Source organism: Vicugna pacos, unplaced genomic scaffold (assembly GCF_048564905.1).
Source record: "Vicugna pacos unplaced genomic scaffold, VicPac4 scaffold_104, whole genome shotgun sequence".
Classification (NCBI taxonomy): Eukaryota; Metazoa; Chordata; class Mammalia; order Artiodactyla; family Camelidae; genus Vicugna; species Vicugna pacos.
This window is the reverse complement of record NW_027328784.1, coordinates 6851743-6868953: the sequence shown is the minus strand read 5'-3', so window position 1 is coordinate 6868953 and position 17211 is coordinate 6851743.

The window sequence follows — 17211 nt, the reverse complement described above, 5'->3', positions numbered from 1 at the left end:
GATAAACCCTTACTCTGGTTTCCCAGTCTGTTTCCTAGTGCCGGTTTGAAGTGCCTGCCGTTTTCACTGTAAAACCGAGTTGGAGCTTGTACCTGCCCATATATATGTATGGAGTGGAGTTTGCAACTGAAAAGAAACTTTGTGTTCCCTTCAAGCTAGGTGAAGGACGGCTTTCACACACAATTATCTCTCAGAACTGAGCATGTGGAGAGACGTTCGTTCATCCAGCACAAAGGGAACGGGTTGCAGGAGAAACCCTTACTCTGGTTTCTCAGTCTGTTTCCTAGTGCCGGTTTGAAGTGCCTGCCGTTTTCAATGTAAAACCGAGTTGGAGCTTGTTCCTCCCCATATATATGTATGCAGTGGAGTTTGCAACTGAAAAGAAACTTTGTGTTCCCTTCAAGCTAGGTGAAGGACGGCTTTCACACACACTTATCTCTCAGAACTGAGCATGTGGAGAGACGTTCGTTCATCCAGCACAAAGGGAACGGGTTGCAGGAGAAACCCTTACTCGGGTTTCCCCGTCTGTTTCCTAGTGCCGGTTGGAAGTGCCTGCCGTTTTCACTGTAAAACCGAGTTGGAGCTTGTACCTCCCCATATATATGTATGGAGTGGAGTTTGCAACTGAAAAGAAACTTTGTGTTCCCTTCAAGCTAGGTGAAGGACGGCTTTCAAACACACTTATCTCTCAGACCTGAGCATGTGGAGAGACGTTCGTTCATCCAGCACAAAGGGAACGGGTTGCAGGAGAAACCCTTACTCTGGTTTCTCAGTCTGTTTCCTAGTGCCGGTTTGAAGTGCCTGCCGTTTTCACTGTAAAACCGAGTTGGAGCTTGTACCTCCCCATATATATGTATGGAGTGGAGTTTGCAACTGAAAAGAAACTTTGTGTTCCCTTCAAGCTAGGTGAAGGACGGCTTTCACACACACTTATCTCTCAGAACTGAGCATGTGGAGAGACGTTCGTTCATCCAGCACAAAGGGAACGGGTTGCAGGAGAAACCCTTACTCTGGTTTCTCAGTCTGTTTCCTAGTGCCGGTTTGAAGTGCCTGCCGTTTTCAGTGTAAAACCGAGTTGGAGCTTGTACCTCCCCATATATATGTATGGAGTGGAGTTTGCAACTGAAAAGAAACTTTGTGTTCCCTTCAAGCTAGGTGAAGGACGGCTTTCACACACAATTATCTCTCAGAACTGAGCATGTGGAGAGACGTTCGTTCATCCAGCACAAAGGGAACGGGTTGCAGGAGAAACCCTTACTCTGGTTTCTCAGTCTGTTTCCTAGTGCCGGTTTGAAGTGCCTGCCGTTTTCAATGTAAAACCGAGTTGGAGCTTGTTCCTCCCCATATATATGTATGCAGTGGAGTTTGCAACTGAAAAGAAACTTTGTGTTCCCTTCAAGCTAGGTGAAGGACGGCTTTCACACACACTTATCTCTCAGAACTGAGCATGTGGAGAGACGTTCGTTCATCCAGCACAAAGGGAACGGGTTGCAGGAGAAACCCTTACTCGGGTTTCCCCGTCTGTTTCCTAGTGCCGGTTTGAAGTGCCTGCCGTTTTCACTGTAAAACCGAGTTGGAGCTTGTACCTCCCCATATATATGTATGGAGTGGAGTTTGCAACTGAAAAGAAACTTTGTGTTCCCTTCAAGCTAGGTGAAGGACGGCTTTCAAACACACTTATCTCTCAGACCTGAGCATGTGGAGAGACGTTCGTTCATCCAGCACAAAGGGAACGGGTTGCAGGAGAAACCCTTACTCTGGTTTCTCAGTCTGTTTCCTAGTGCCGGTTTGAAGTGCCTGCCGTTTTCACTGTAAAACCGAGTTGGAGCTTGTACCTGCCCATATATATGTATGGAGTGGAGTTTGCAACTGAAAAGAAACTTTGTGTTCCCTTCAAGCTAGGTGAAGGACGGCTTTCACACACACTTATCTCTCAGAACTGAGCATGTGGAGAGACGTTCGTTCATCCAGCACAAAGGGAACGGGTTGCAGGAGAAACCCTTACTCTGGTTTCTCAGTCTGTTTCCTAGTGCCGGTTTGAAGTGCCTGCCGTTTTCAGTGTAAAACCGAGTTGGAGCTTGTACCTCCCCATATATATGTATGGAGTGGAGTTGGCAACTGAAAATAAACTATGTGTTCCCTTCAAGCTAGGTGAAGGACGGCTTTCACACACAATTATCTCTCAGAACTGAGCATGTGGAGAGACGTTCGTTCATCCAGCACAAAGGGAACGGGTTGCAGGAGAAACCCTTACTCTGGTTTCTCAGTCTGTTTTCTAGTGCCGGTTTGAAGTGCCTGCCGTTTTCACTGTAAAACCGAGTTGGAGCTTGTACCTGCCCATATATATGTATGGAGTGGAGTTTGCAACTGAAAAGAAACTTTGTGTTCCCTTCAAGCTAGGTGAAGGACGGCTTTCACACACAATTATCTCTCAGAACAGAGCATGTGCAGAGACGTTCGTTCATCCAGCACAAAGGGAACGGGTTGCAGGATAAACCCTTACTCTGGTTTCCCAGTCTGTTTCCTAGTGCCGGTTTGAAGTGCCTGCCGTTTTCACTGTAAAACCGAGTTGGAGCTTGTACCTCCCCATATATATGTATGGAGTGGAGTTTGCAACTGAAAAGAAACTTTGTGTTCCCTTCAAGCTAGGTGAAGGACGGCTTTCACACACACTTATCTCTCAGAACTGAGCATGTGGAGAGACGTTCGTTCATCCAGCACAAAGGGAACGGGTTGCAGGAGAAACCCTTACTCTGGTTTCTCAGTCTGTTTCCTAGTGCCGGTTTGAAGTGCCTGCCGTTTTCAGTGTAAAACCGAGTTGGAGCTTGTACCTCCCAATATATATGTATGGAGTGGAGTTTGTAACTGAAAAGAAACTTTGTGTTCCCTTCAAGCTAGGTGAAGGACGGCTTTCAAACACACTTATCTCTCAGAACTGAGCATGTGCAGAGACGTTCGTTCATCCAGCACAAAGGGAACGGGTTGCAGGATAAACCCTTACTCTGGTTTCCCAGTCTGTTTCCTAGTGCCGGTTTGAAGTGCCTGCCGTTTTCACTGTAAAACCGAGTTGGAGCTTGTACCTGCCCATATATATGTATGGAGTGGAGTTTGCAACTGAAAAGAAACTTTGTGTTCCCTTCAAGCTAGGTGAAGGACGGCTTTCACACACAATTATCTCTCAGAACTGAGCATGTGGAGAGACGTTCGTTCATCCAGCACAAAGGGAACGGGTTGCAGGAGAAACCCTTACTCTGGTTTCTCAGTCTGTTTCCTAGTGCCGGTTTGAAGTGCCTGCCGTTTTCAATGTAAAACCGAGTTGGAGCTTGTTCCTCCCCATATATATGTATGCAGTGGAGTTTGCAACTGAAAAGAAACTTTGTGTTCCCTTCAAGCTAGGTGAAGGACGGCTTTCACACACACTTATCTCTCAGAACTGAGCATGTGGAGAGACGTTCGTTCATCCAGCACAAAGGGAACGGGTTGCAGGAGAAACCCTTACTCGGGTTTCCCCATCTGTTTCCTAGTGCCGGTTTGAAGTGCCTGCCGTTTTCACTGTAAAACCGAGTTGGAGCTTGTACCTCCCCATATATATGTATGGAGTGGAGTTTGCAACTGAAAAGAAACTTTGTGTTCCCTTCAAGCTAGGTGAAGGACGGCTTTCAAACACACTTATCTCTCAGACCTGAGCATGTGGAGAGACGTTCGTTCATCCAGCACAAAGGGAACGGGTTGCAGGAGAAACCCTTACTCTGGTTTCTCAGTCTGTTTCCTAGTGCCGGTTTGAAGTGCCTGCCGTTTTCACTGTAAAACCGAGTTGGAGCTTGTACCTGCCCATATATATGTATGGAGTGGAGTTTGCAACTGAAAAGAAACTTTGTGTTCCCTTCAAGCTAGGTGAAGGACGGCTTTCACACACACTTATCTCTCAGAACTGAGCATGTGGAGAGACGTTCGTTCATCGAGCACAAAGGGAACGGGTTGCAGGAGAAACCCTTACTCTGGTTTCTCAGTCTGTTTCCTAGTGCCGGTTTGAAGTGCCTGCCGTTTTCAGTGTAAAACCGAGTTGGAGCTTGTACCTCCCCATATATATGTATGGAGTGGAGTTTGCAACTGAAAAGAAACTTTGTGTTCCCTTCAAGCTAGGTGAAGGACGGCTTTCACACACAATTATCTCTCAGATCTGAGCATGTGGAGAGACGTTCGTTCATCCAGCACAAAGGGAACGGGTTGCAGGAGAAACCCTTACTCTGGTTTCTCAGTCTGTTTCCTAGTGCCGGTTTGAAGTGCCTGCCGTTTTCAATGTAAAACCGAGTTGGAGCTTGTTCCTCCCCATATATATGTATGCAGTGGAGTTTGCAACTGAAAAGAAACTTTGTGTTCCCTTCAAGCTAGGTGAAGGACGGCTTTCACACACACTTATCTCTCAGAACTGAGCATGTGGAGAGACGTTCGTTCATCCAGCACAAAGGGAACGGGTTGCAGGAGAAACCCTTACTCGGGTTTCCCCGTCTGTTTCCTAGTGCCGGTTTGAAGTGCCTGCCGTTTTCACTGTAAAACCGAGTTGGAGCTTGTACCTCCCCATATATATGTATGGAGTGGAGTTTGCAACTGAAAAGAAACTTTGTGTTCCCTTCAAGCTAGGTGAAGGACGGCTTTCAAACACACTTATCTCTCAGACCTGAGCATGTGGAGAGACGTTCGTTCATCCAGCACAAAGGGAACGGGTTGCAGGAGAAACCCTTACTCTGGTTTCCCAGTCTGTTTCCTAGTGCCGGTTTGAAGTGCCTGCCGTTTTCACTGTAAAACCGAGTTGGAGCTTGTACCTGCCCATATATATGTATGGAGTGGAGTTTGCAACTGAAAAGAAACTTTGTGTTCCCTTCAAGCTAGGTGAAGGACGGCTTTCACACACACTTATCTCTCAGAACTGAGCATGTGGAGAGACGTTCGTTCATCCAGCACAAAGGGAACGGGTTGCAGGAGAAACCCTTACTCTGGTTTCTCAGTCTGTTTCCTAGTGCCGGTTTGAAGTGCCTGCCGTTTTCAGTGTAAAACCGAGTTGGAGCTTGTACCTCCCCATATATATGTATGCAGTGTAGTTGGCAACTGAAAATAAACTATGTGTTCCCTTCAAGCTAGGTGAAGGACGGCTTTCACACACAATTATCTCTCAGAACTGAGCATGTGGAGAGACGTTCGTTCATCCAGCACAAAGGGAACGGGTTGCAGGAGAAACCCTTACTCTGGTTTCTCAGTCTGTTTTCTAGTGCCGGTTTGAAGTGCCTGCCGTTTTTACTGTAAAACCGAGTTGGAGCTTGTACCTCCCCATATATATGTATGGAGTGGAGTTTGCAACTGAAAAGAAACTTTGTGTTCCCTTCAAGCTAGGTGAAGGACGGCTTTCACACACACTTATCTCTCAGAACTGAGCATGTGGAGAGACGTTCGTTCATCCAGCACAAAGGGAACGGGTTGCAGGAGAAACCCTTACTCTGGTTTCCCAGTCTGTTTCCTAGTGACGGTTTGAAGTGCCTGCCTTTTTCACTGTAAAACCGAGTTGGAGCTTGTACCTCCCAATATATATGTATGGAGTGGAGTTTGCAACTGAAAAGAAACTTTGTGTTCCCTTCAAGCTAGGTGAAGGACGGCTTTCAAACACACTTATCTCTCAGAACTGAGCATGTGGAGAGACGTTCGTTCATCCAGCACAAAGGGAACGTGTTGCAGGATAAACCCTTACTCTGGTTTCCCAGTCTGTTTCCTAGTGCCGGTTTGAAGTGCCTGCCGTTTTCACTGTAAAACCGAGTTGGAGCTTGTACCTGCCCATATATATGTATGGAGTGGAGTTTGCAACTGAAAAGAAACTTTGTGTTCCCTTCAAGCTAGGTGAAGGACGGCTTTCACACACACTTATCTCTCAGAACTGAGCATGTGGAGAGACGTTCGTTCATCCAGCACAAAGGGAACGGGTTGCAGGAGAAACCCTTACTCTGGTTTCTCAGTCTGTTTCCTAGTGCCGGTTTGAAGTGCCTGCCGTTTTCAATGTAAAACCGAGTTGGAGCTTGTTCCTCCCCATATATATGTATGCAGTGGAGTTTGCAACTGAAAAGAAACTTTGTGTTCCCTTCAAGCTAGGTGAAGGACGGCTTTCACACACACTTATCTCTCAGAACTGAGCATGTGGAGAGACGTTCGTTCATCCAGCACAAAGGGAACGGGTTGCAGGAGAAACCCTTACTCGGGTTTCCCCGTCTGTTTCCTAGTGCCGGTTTGAAGTGCCTGCCGTTTTCACTGTAAAACCGAGTTGGAGCTTGTACCTCCCCATATATATGTATGGAGTGGAGTTTGCAACTGAAAAGAAACTTTGTGTTCCCTTCAAGCTAGGTGAAGGACGGCTTTCAAACACACTTATCTCTCAGACCTGAGCATGTGGAGAGACGTTCGTTCATCCAGCACAAAGGGAACGGGTTGCAGGAGAAACCCTTACTCTGGTTTCTCAGTCTGTTTCCTAGTGCCGGTTTGAAGTGCCTGCCGTTTTCACTGTAAAACCGAGTTGGAGCTTGTACCTCCCCATATATATGTATGCAGTGGAGTTTGCAACTGAAAAGAAACTTTGTGTTCCCTTCAAGCTAGGTGAAGGACGGCTTTCACACACACTTATCTCTCAGAACTGAGCATGTGGAGAGACGTTCGTTCATCCAGCACAAAGTGAACGGGTTGCAGGAGAAACCTTTACTCTGGTTTCCCAGTCTGTTTCCTAGTGCCGGTTTGAAGTGCCTGCCGTTTTCACTGTAAAACCGAGTTGGAGCTTGTACCTCCCCATATATATGTATGGAGTGGAGTTTGCAACTGAAAAGAAACTTTGTGTTCCCTTCAAGCTAGGTGAAGGACGGCTTTCACACACACTTATCTCTCAGACCTGAGCATGTGGAGAGACGTTCGTTCATCCAGCACAAAGGGAACGGGTTGCAGGAGAAACCCTTACTCTGGTTTCCCAGTCTGTTTCCTAGTGCCGGTTTGAAGTGCCTGCCGTTTTCACTGTAAAACCGAGTTGGAGCTTGTACCTGCCCATATATATGTATGGAGTGGAGTTTGCAACTGAAAAGAAACTTTGTGTTCCCTTCAAGCTAGGTGAAGGACGGCTTTCACACACAATTATCTCTCAGAACTGAGCATGTGGAGAGACGTTCGTTCATCCAGCACAAAGGGAACGGGTTGCAGGAGAAACCCTTACTCTGGTTTCTCAGTCTGTTTCCTAGTGCCGGTTTGAAGTGCCTGCCGTTTTCAATGTAAAACCGAGTTGGAGCTTGTTCCTCCCCATATATATGTATGCAGTGGAGTTTGCAACTGAAAAGAAACTTTGTGTTCCCTTCAAGCTAGGTGAAGGACGGCTTTCACACACAATTATCTCTCAGAACTGAGCATGTGGAGAGACGTTCGTTCATCCAGCACAAAGGGAACGGGTTGCAGGAGAAACCCTTACTCTGGTTTCTCAGTCTGTTTTCTAGTGCCGGTTTGAAGTGCCTGCCGTTTTTACTGTAAAACCGAGTTGGAGCTTGTACCTCCCCATATATATGTATGGAGTGGAGTTTGCAACTGAAAAGAAACTTTGTGTTCCCTTCAAGCTAGGTGAAGGACGGCTTTCACACACACTTATCTCTCAGAACTGAGCATGTGGAGAGACGTTCGTTCATCCAGCACAAAGGGAACGGGTTGCAGGAGAAACCCTTACTCTGGTTTCCCAGTCTGTTTCCTAGTGACGGTTTGAAGTGCCTGCCTTTTTCACTGTAAAACCGAGTTGGAGCTTGTACCTCCCAATATATATGTATGGAGTGGAGTTTGCAACTGAAAAGAAACTTTGTGTTCCCTTCAAGCTAGGTGAAGGACGGCTTTCAAACACACTTATCTCTCAGAACTGAGCATGTGGAGAGACGTTCGTTCATCCAGCACAAAGGGAACGTGTTGCAGGATAAACCCTTACTCTGGTTTCCCAGTCTGTTTCCTAGTGCCGGTTTGAAGTGCCTGCCGTTTTCACTGTAAAACCGAGTTGGAGCTTGTACCTGCCCATATATATGTATGGAGTGGAGTTTGCAACTGAAAAGAAACTTTGTGTTCCCTTCAAGCTAGGTGAAGGACGGCTTTCACACACAATTATCTCTCAGAACTGAGCATGTGGAGAGACGTTCGTTCATCCAGCACAAAGGGAACGGGTTGCAGGAGAAACCCTTACTCTGGTTTCTCAGTCTGTTTCCTAGTGCCGGTTTGAAGTGCCTGCCGTTTTCAATGTAAAACCGAGTTGGAGCTTGTTCCTCCCCATATATATGTATGCAGTGGAGTTTGCAACTGAAAAGAAACTTTGTGTTCCCTTCAAGCTAGGTGAAGGACGGCTTTCACACACACTTATCTCTCAGAACTGAGCATGTGGAGAGACGTTCGTTCATCCAGCACAAAGGGAACGGGTTGCAGGAGAAACCCTTACTCGGGTTTCCCCGTCTGTTTCCTAGTGCCGGTTTGAAGTGCCTGCCGTTTTCACTGTAAAACCGAGTTGGAGCTTGTACCTCCCCATATATATGTATGGAGTGGAGTTTGCAACTGAAAAGAAACTTTGTGTTCCCTTCAAGCTAGGTGAAGGACGGCTTTCAAACACACTTATCTCTCAGACCTGAGCATGTGGAGAGACGTTCGTTCATCCAGCACAAAGGGAACGGGTTGCAGGAGAAACCCTTACTCTGGTTTCTCAGTCTGTTTCCTAGTGCCGGTTTGAAGTGCCTGCCGTTTTCACTGTAAAACCGAGTTGGAGCTTGTACCTCCCCATATATATGTATGCAGTGGAGTTTGCAACTGAAAAGAAACTTTGTGTTCCCTTCAAGCTAGGTGAAGGACGGCTTTCACACACACTTATCTCTCAGAACTGAGCATGTGGAGAGACGTTCGTTCATCCAGCACAAAGTGAACGGGTTGCAGGAGAAACCTTTACTCTGGTTTCCCAGTCTGTTTCCTAGTGCCGGTTTGAAGTGCCTGCCGTTTTCACTGTAAAACCGAGTTGGAGCTTGTACCTCCCCATATATATGTATGGAGTGGAGTTTGCAACTGAAAAGAAACTTTGTGTTCCCTTCAAGCTAGGTGAAGGACGGCTTTCACACACACTTATCTCTCAGACCTGAGCATGTGGAGAGACGTTCGTTCATCCAGCACAAAGGGAACGGGTTGCAGGAGAAACCCTTACTCTGGTTTCCCAGTCTGTTTCCTAGTGCCGGTTTGAAGTGCCTGCCGTTTTCACTGTAAAACCGAGTTGGAGCTTGTACCTGCCCATATATATGTATGGAGTGGAGTTTGCAACTGAAAAGAAACTTTGTGTTCCCTTCAAGCTAGGTGAAGGACGGCTTTCACACACACTTATCTCTCAGAACTGAGCATGTGGAGAGACGTTCGTTCATCCAGCACAAAGGGAACGGGTTGCAGGTGAAACCCTTACTCTGGTTTCTCAGTCTGTTTCCTAGTGCCGGTTTGAAGTGCCTGCCGTTTTCACTGTAAAACCGAGTTGGAGCTTGTACCTCCCCATATATATGTATGCAGTGTAGTTGGCAACTGAAAATAAACTATGTGTTCCCTTCAAGCTAGGTGAAGGACGGCTTTCACACACAATTATCTCTCAGAACTGAGCATGTGGAGAGACGTTCGTTCATCCAGCACAAAGGGAACGGGTTGCAGGAGAAACCCTTACTCTGGTTTCTCAGTCTGTTTTCTAGTGCCGGTTTGAAGTGCCTGCCGTTTTTACTGTAAAACCGAGTTGGAGCTTGTACCTCCCCATATATATGTATGGAGTGGAGTTTGCAACTGAAAAGAAACTTTGTGTTCCCTTCAAGCTAGGTGAAGGACGGCTTTCACACACACTTATCTCTCAGAACTGAGCATGTGGAGAGACGTTCGTTCATCCAGCACAAAGGGAACGGGTTGCAGGAGAAACCCTTACTCTGGTTTCCCAGTCTGTTTTCTAGTGCCGGTTTGAAGTGCCTGCCGTTTTTACTGTAAAACCGAGTTGGAGCTTGTACCTCCCAATATATGTGTATGGAGTGGAGTTTGCAACTGAAAAGAAACTTTGTGTTCCCTTCAAGCTAGGTGAAGGACGGCTTTCAAACACACTTATCTCTCAGAACTGAGCATGTGCAGAGACGTTCGTTCATCCAGCACAAAGGGAACGGGTTGCAGGATAAACCCTTACTCTGGTTTAACAGTCTGTTTCCTAGTGCCGGTTTGAAGTGCCTGCCGTTTTCACTGTAAAACCGAGTTGGAGCTTGTACCTGCCCATATATATGTATGGAGTGGAGTTTGCAACTGAAAAGAAACTTTGTGTTCCCTTCAAGCTAGGTGAAGGACGGCTTTCACACACAATTATCTCTCAGAACTGAGCATGTGGAGAGACGTTCGTTCATCCAGCACAAAGGGAACGGGTTGCAGGAGAAACCCTTACTCTGGTTTCTCAGTCTGTTTCCTAGTGCCGGTTTGAAGTGCCTGCCGTTTTCAATGTAAAACCGAGTTGGAGCTTGTTCCTCCCCATATATATGTATGCAGTGGAGTTTGCAACTGAAAAGAAACTTTGTGTTCCCTTCAAGCTAGGTGAAGGACGGCTTTCACACACACTTATCTCTCAGAACTGAGCATGTGGAGAGACGTTCGTTCATCCAGCACAAAGGGAACGGGTTGCAGGAGAAACCCTTACTCGGGTTTCCCCGTCTGTTTCCTAGTGCCGGTTTGAAGTGCCTGCCGTTTTCACTGTAAAACCGAGTTGGAGCTTGTACCTCCCCATATATATGTATGGAGTGGAGTTTGCAACTGAAAAGAAACTTTGTGTTCCCTTCAAGCTAGGTGAAGGACGGCTTTCAAACACACTTATCTCTCAGACCTGAGCATGTGGAGAGACGTTCGTTCATCCAGCACAAAGGGAACGGGTTGCAGGAGAAACCCTTACTCTGGTTTCTCAGTCTGTTTCCTAGTGCCGGTTTGAAGTGCCTGCCGTTTTCACTGTAAAACCGAGTTGGAGCTTGTACCTCCCCATATATATGTATGCAGTGGAGTTTGCAACTGAAAAGAAACTTTGTGTTCCCTTCAAGCTAGGTGAAGGACGGCTTTCACACACACTTATCTCTCAGAACTGAGCATGTGGAGAGACGTTCGTTCATCCAGCACAAAGTGAACGGGTTGCAGGAGAAACCCTTACTCTGGTTTCCCAGTCTGTTTCCTAGTGCCGGTTTGAAGTGCCTGCCGTTTTCACTGTAAAACCGAGTTGGAGCTTGTACCTGCCCATATATATGTATGGAGTGGAGTTTGCAACTGAAAAGAAACTTTGTGTTCCCTTCAAGCTAGGTGAAGGACGGCTTTCACACACACTTATCTCTCAGAACTGAGCATGTGGAGAGACGTTCGTTCATCCAGCACAAAGGGAACGGGTTGCAGGAGAAACCCTTACTCTGGTTTCTCAGTCTGTTTCCTAGTGCCGGTTTGAAGTGCCTGCCGTTTTCAGTGTAAAACCGAGTTGGAGCTTGTACCTCCCCATATATATGTATGCAGTGTAGTTGGCAACTGAAAATAAACTATGTGTTCCCTTCAAGCTAGGTGAAGGACGGCTTTCACACACAATTATCTCTCAGAACTGAGCATGTGGAGAGACGTTCGTTCATCCAGCACAAAGGGAACGGGTTGCAGGAGAAACCCTTACTCTGGTTTCTCAGTCTGTTTTCTAGTGCCGGTTTGAAGTGCCTGCCGTTTTTACTGTAAAACCGAGTTGGAGCTTGTACCTCCCCATATATATGTATGGAGTGGAGTTTGCAACTGAAAAGAAACTTTGTGTTCCCTTCAAGCTAGGTGAAGGACGGCTTTCACACACACTTATCTCTCAGAACTGAGCATGTGGAGAGACGTTCGTTCATCCAGCACAAAGGGAACGGGTTGCAGGAGAAACCCTTACTCTGGTTTCCCAGTCTGTTTCCTAGTGACGGTTTGAAGTGCCTGCCTTTTTCACTGTAAAACCGAGTTGGAGCTTGTACCTCCCAATATATATGTATGGAGTGGAGTTTGCAACTGAAAAGAAACTTTGTGTTCCCTTCAAGCTAGGTGAAGGACGGCTTTCAAACACACTTATCTCTCAGAACTGAGCATGTGGAGAGACGTTCGTTCATCCAGCACAAAGGGAACGTGTTGCAGGATAAACCCTTACTCTGGTTTCCCAGTCTGTTTCCTAGTGCCGGTTTGAAGTGCCTGCCGTTTTCACTGTAAAACCGAGTTGGAGCTTGTACCTGCCCATATATATGTATGGAGTGGAGTTTGCAACTGAAAAGAAACTTTGTGTTCCCTTCAAGCTAGGTGAAGGACGGCTTTCACACACAATTATCTCTCAGAACTGAGCATGTGGAGAGACGTTCGTTCATCCAGCACAAAGGGAACGGGTTGCAGGAGAAACCCTTACTCTGGTTTCTCAGTCTGTTTCCTAGTGCCGGTTTGAAGTGCCTGCCGTTTTCAATGTAAAACCGAGTTGGAGCTTGTTCCTCCCCATATATATGTATGCAGTGGAGTTTGCAACTGAAAAGAAACTTTGTGTTCCCTTCAAGCTAGGTGAAGGACGGCTTTCACACACACTTATCTCTCAGAACTGAGCATGTGGAGAGACGTTCGTTCATCCAGCACAAAGGGAACGGGTTGCAGGAGAAACCCTTACTCGGGTTTCCCCGTCTGTTTCCTAGTGCCGGTTTGAAGTGCCTGCCGTTTTCACTGTAAAACCGAGTTGGAGCTTGTACCTCCCCATATATATGTATGGAGTGGAGTTTGCAACTGAAAAGAAACTTTGTGTTCCCTTCAAGCTAGGTGAAGGACGGCTTTCAAACACACTTATCTCTCAGACCTGAGCATGTGGAGAGACGTTCGTTCATCCAGCACAAAGGGAACGGGTTGCAGGAGAAACCCTTACTCTGGTTTCTCAGTCTGTTTCCTAGTGCCGGTTTGAAGTGCCTGCCGTTTTCACTGTAAAACCGAGTTGGAGCTTGTACCTCCCCATATATATGTATGCAGTGGAGTTTGCAACTGAAAAGAAACTTTGTGTTCCCTTCAAGCTAGGTGAAGGACGGCTTTCACACACACTTATCTCTCAGAACTGAGCATGTGGAGAGACGTTCGTTCATCCAGCACAAAGTGAACGGGTTGCAGGAGAAACCTTTACTCTGGTTTCCCAGTCTGTTTCCTAGTGCCGGTTTGAAGTGCCTGCCGTTTTCACTGTAAAACCGAGTTGGAGCTTGTACCTCCCCATATATATGTATGGAGTGGAGTTTGCAACTGAAAAGAAACTTTGTGTTCCCTTCAAGCTAGGTGAAGGACGGCTTTCACACACACTTATCTCTCAGACCTGAGCATGTGGAGAGACGTTCGTTCATCCAGCACAAAGGGAACGGGTTGCAGGAGAAACCCTTACTCTGGTTTCCCAGTCTGTTTCCTAGTGCCGGTTTGAAGTGCCTGCCGTTTTCACTGTAAAACCGAGTTGGAGCTTGTACCTGCCCATATATATGTATGGAGTGGAGTTTGCAACTGAAAAGAAACTTTGTGTTCCCTTCAAGCTAGGTGAAGGACGGCTTTCACACACACTTATCTCTCAGAACTGAGCATGTGGAGAGACGTTCGTTCATCCAGCACAAAGGGAACGGGTTGCAGGTGAAACCCTTACTCTGGTTTCTCAGTCTGTTTCCTAGTGCCGGTTTGAAGTGCCTGCCGTTTTCACTGTAAAACCGAGTTGGAGCTTGTACCTCCCCATATATATGTATGCAGTGTAGTTGGCAACTGAAAATAAACTATGTGTTCCCTTCAAGCTAGGTGAAGGACGGCTTTCACACACAATTATCTCTCAGAACTGAGCATGTGGAGAGACGTTCGTTCATCCAGCACAAAGGGAACGGGTTGCAGGAGAAACCCTTACTCTGGTTTCTCAGTCTGTTTTCTAGTGCCGGTTTGAAGTGCCTGCCGTTTTTACTGTAAAACCGAGTTGGAGCTTGTACCTCCCCATATATATGTATGGAGTGGAGTTTGCAACTGAAAAGAAACTTTGTGTTCCCTTCAAGCTAGGTGAAGGACGGCTTTCACACACACTTATCTCTCAGAACTGAGCATGTGGAGAGACGTTCGTTCATCCAGCACAAAGGGAACGGGTTGCAGGAGAAACCCTTACTCTGGTTTCCCAGTCTGTTTTCTAGTGCCGGTTTGAAGTGCCTGCCGTTTTTACTGTAAAACCGAGTTGGAGCTTGTACCTCCCAATATATGTGTATGGAGTGGAGTTTGCAACTGAAAAGAAACTTTGTGTTCCCTTCAAGCTAGGTGAAGGACGGCTTTCAAACACACTTATCTCTCAGAACTGAGCATGTGCAGAGACGTTCGTTCATCCAGCACAAAGGGAACGGGTTGCAGGATAAACCCTTACTCTGGTTTAACAGTCTGTTTCCTAGTGCCGGTTTGAAGTGCCTGCCGTTTTCACTGTAAAACCGAGTTGGAGCTTGTACCTGCCCATATATATGTATGGAGTGGAGTTTGCAACTGAAAAGAAACTTTGTGTTCCCTTCAAGCTAGGTGAAGGACGGCTTTCACACACAATTATCTCTCAGAACTGAGCATGTGGAGAGACGTTCGTTCATCCAGCACAAAGGGAACGGGTTGCAGGAGAAACCCTTACTCTGGTTTCTCAGTCTGTTTCCTAGTGCCGGTTTGAAGTGCCTGCCGTTTTCAATGTAAAACCGAGTTGGAGCTTGTTCCTCCCCATATATATGTATGCAGTGGAGTTTGCAACTGAAAAGAAACTTTGTGTTCCCTTCAAGCTAGGTGAAGGACGGCTTTCACACACACTTATCTCTCAGAACTGAGCATGTGGAGAGACGTTCGTTCATCCAGCACAAAGGGAACGGGTTGCAGGAGAAACCCTTACTCGGGTTTCCCCGTCTGTTTCCTAGTGCCGGTTTGAAGTGCCTGCCGTTTTCACTGTAAAACCGAGTTGGAGCTTGTACCTCCCCATATATATGTATGGAGTGGAGTTTGCAACTGAAAAGAAACTTTGTGTTCCCTTCAAGCTAGGTGAAGGACGGCTTTCAAACACACTTATCTCTCAGACCTGAGCATGTGGAGAGACGTTCGTTCATCCAGCACAAAGGGAACGGGTTGCAGGAGAAACCCTTACTCTGGTTTCTCAGTCTGTTTCCTAGTGCCGGTTTGAAGTGCCTGCCGTTTTCACTGTAAAACCGAGTTGGAGCTTGTACCTCCCCATATATATGTATGCAGTGGAGTTTGCAACTGAAAAGAAACTTTGTGTTCCCTTCAAGCTAGGTGAAGGACGGCTTTCACACACACTTATCTCTCAGAACTGAGCATGTGGAGAGACGTTCGTTCATCCAGCACAAAGTGAACGGGTTGCAGGAGAAACCCTTACTCTGGTTTCCCAGTCTGTTTCCTAGTGCCGGTTTGAAGTGCCTGCCGTTTTCACTGTAAAACCGAGTTGGAGCTTGTACCTGCCCATATATATGTATGGAGTGGAGTTTGCAACTGAAAAGAAACTTTGTGTTCCCTTCAAGCTAGGTGAAGGACGGCTTTCACACACACTTATCTCTCAGAACTGAGCATGTGGAGAGACGTTCGTTCATCCAGCACAAAGGGAACGGGTTGCAGGAGAAACCCTTACTCTGGTTTCTCAGTCTGTTTCCTAGTGCCGGTTTGAAGTGCCTGCCGTTTTCAGTGTAAAACCGAGTTGGAGCTTGTACCTCCCCATATATATGTATGCAGTGTAGTTGGCAACTGAAAATAAACTATGTGTTCCCTTCAAGCTAGGTGAAGGACGGCTTTCACACACAATTATCTCTCAGAACTGAGCATGTGGAGAGACGTTCGTTCATCCAGCACAAAGGGAACGGGTTGCAGGAGAAACCCTTACTCTGGTTTCTCAGTCTGTTTTCTAGTGCCGGTTTGAAGTGCCTGCCGTTTTTACTGTAAAACCGAGTTGGAGCTTGTACCTCCCCATATATATGTATGGAGTGGAGTTTGCAACTGAAAAGAAACTTTGTGTTCCCTTCAAGCTAGGTGAAGGACGGCTTTCACACACACTTATCTCTCAGAACTGAGCATGTGGAGAGACGTTCGTTCATCCAGCACAAAGGGAACGGGTTGCAGGAGAAACCCTTACTCTGGTTTCCCAGTCTGTTTCCTAGTGACGGTTTGAAGTGCCTGCCTTTTTCACTGTAAAACCGAGTTGGAGCTTGTACCTCCCAATATATATGTATGGAGTGGAGTTTGCAACTGAAAAGAAACTTTGTGTTCCCTTCAAGCTAGGTGAAGGACGGCTTTCAAACACACTTATCTCTCAGAACTGAGCATGTGCAGAGACGTTCGTTCATCCAGCACAAAGGGAACGGGTTGCAGGATAAACCCTTACTCTGGTTTCCCAGTCTGTTTCCTAGTGCCGGTTTGAAGTGCCTGCCGTTTTCACTGTAAAACCGAGTTGGAGCTTGTACCTGCCCATATATATGTATGGAGTGGAGTTTGCAACTGAAAAGAAACTTTGTGTTCCCTTCAAGCTAGGTGAAGGACGGCTTTCACACACAATTATCTCTCAGAACTGAGCATGTGGAGAGACGTTCGTTCATCCAGCACAAAGGGAACGGGTTGCAGGAGAAACCCTTACTCTGGTTTCTCAGTCTGTTTCCTAGTGCCGGTTTGAAGTGCCTGCCGTTTTCAATGTAAAACCGAGGTGGAGCTTGTTCCTCCCCATATATATGTATGCAGTGGAGTTTGCAACTGAAAAGAAACTTTGTGTTCCCTTCAAGCTAGGTGAAGGACGGCTTTCACACACACTTATCTCTCAGAACTGAGCATGTGGAGAGACGTTCGTTCATCCAGCACAAAGGGAACGGGTTGCAGGAGAAACCCTTACTCGGGTTTCCCCGTCTGTTTCCTAGTGCCGGTTTGAAGTGCCTGCCGTTTTCACTGTAAAACCGAGTTGGAGCTTGTACCTCCCCATATATATGTATGGAGTGGAGGTTGCAACTGAAAAGAAACTTTGTGTTCCCTTCAAGCTAGGTGAAGGACGGCTTTCAAACACACTTATCTCTCAGACCTGAGCATGTGGAGAGACGTTCGTTCATCCAGCACAAAGGGAACGGGTTGCAGGAGAAACCCTTACTCTGGTTTCTCAGTCTG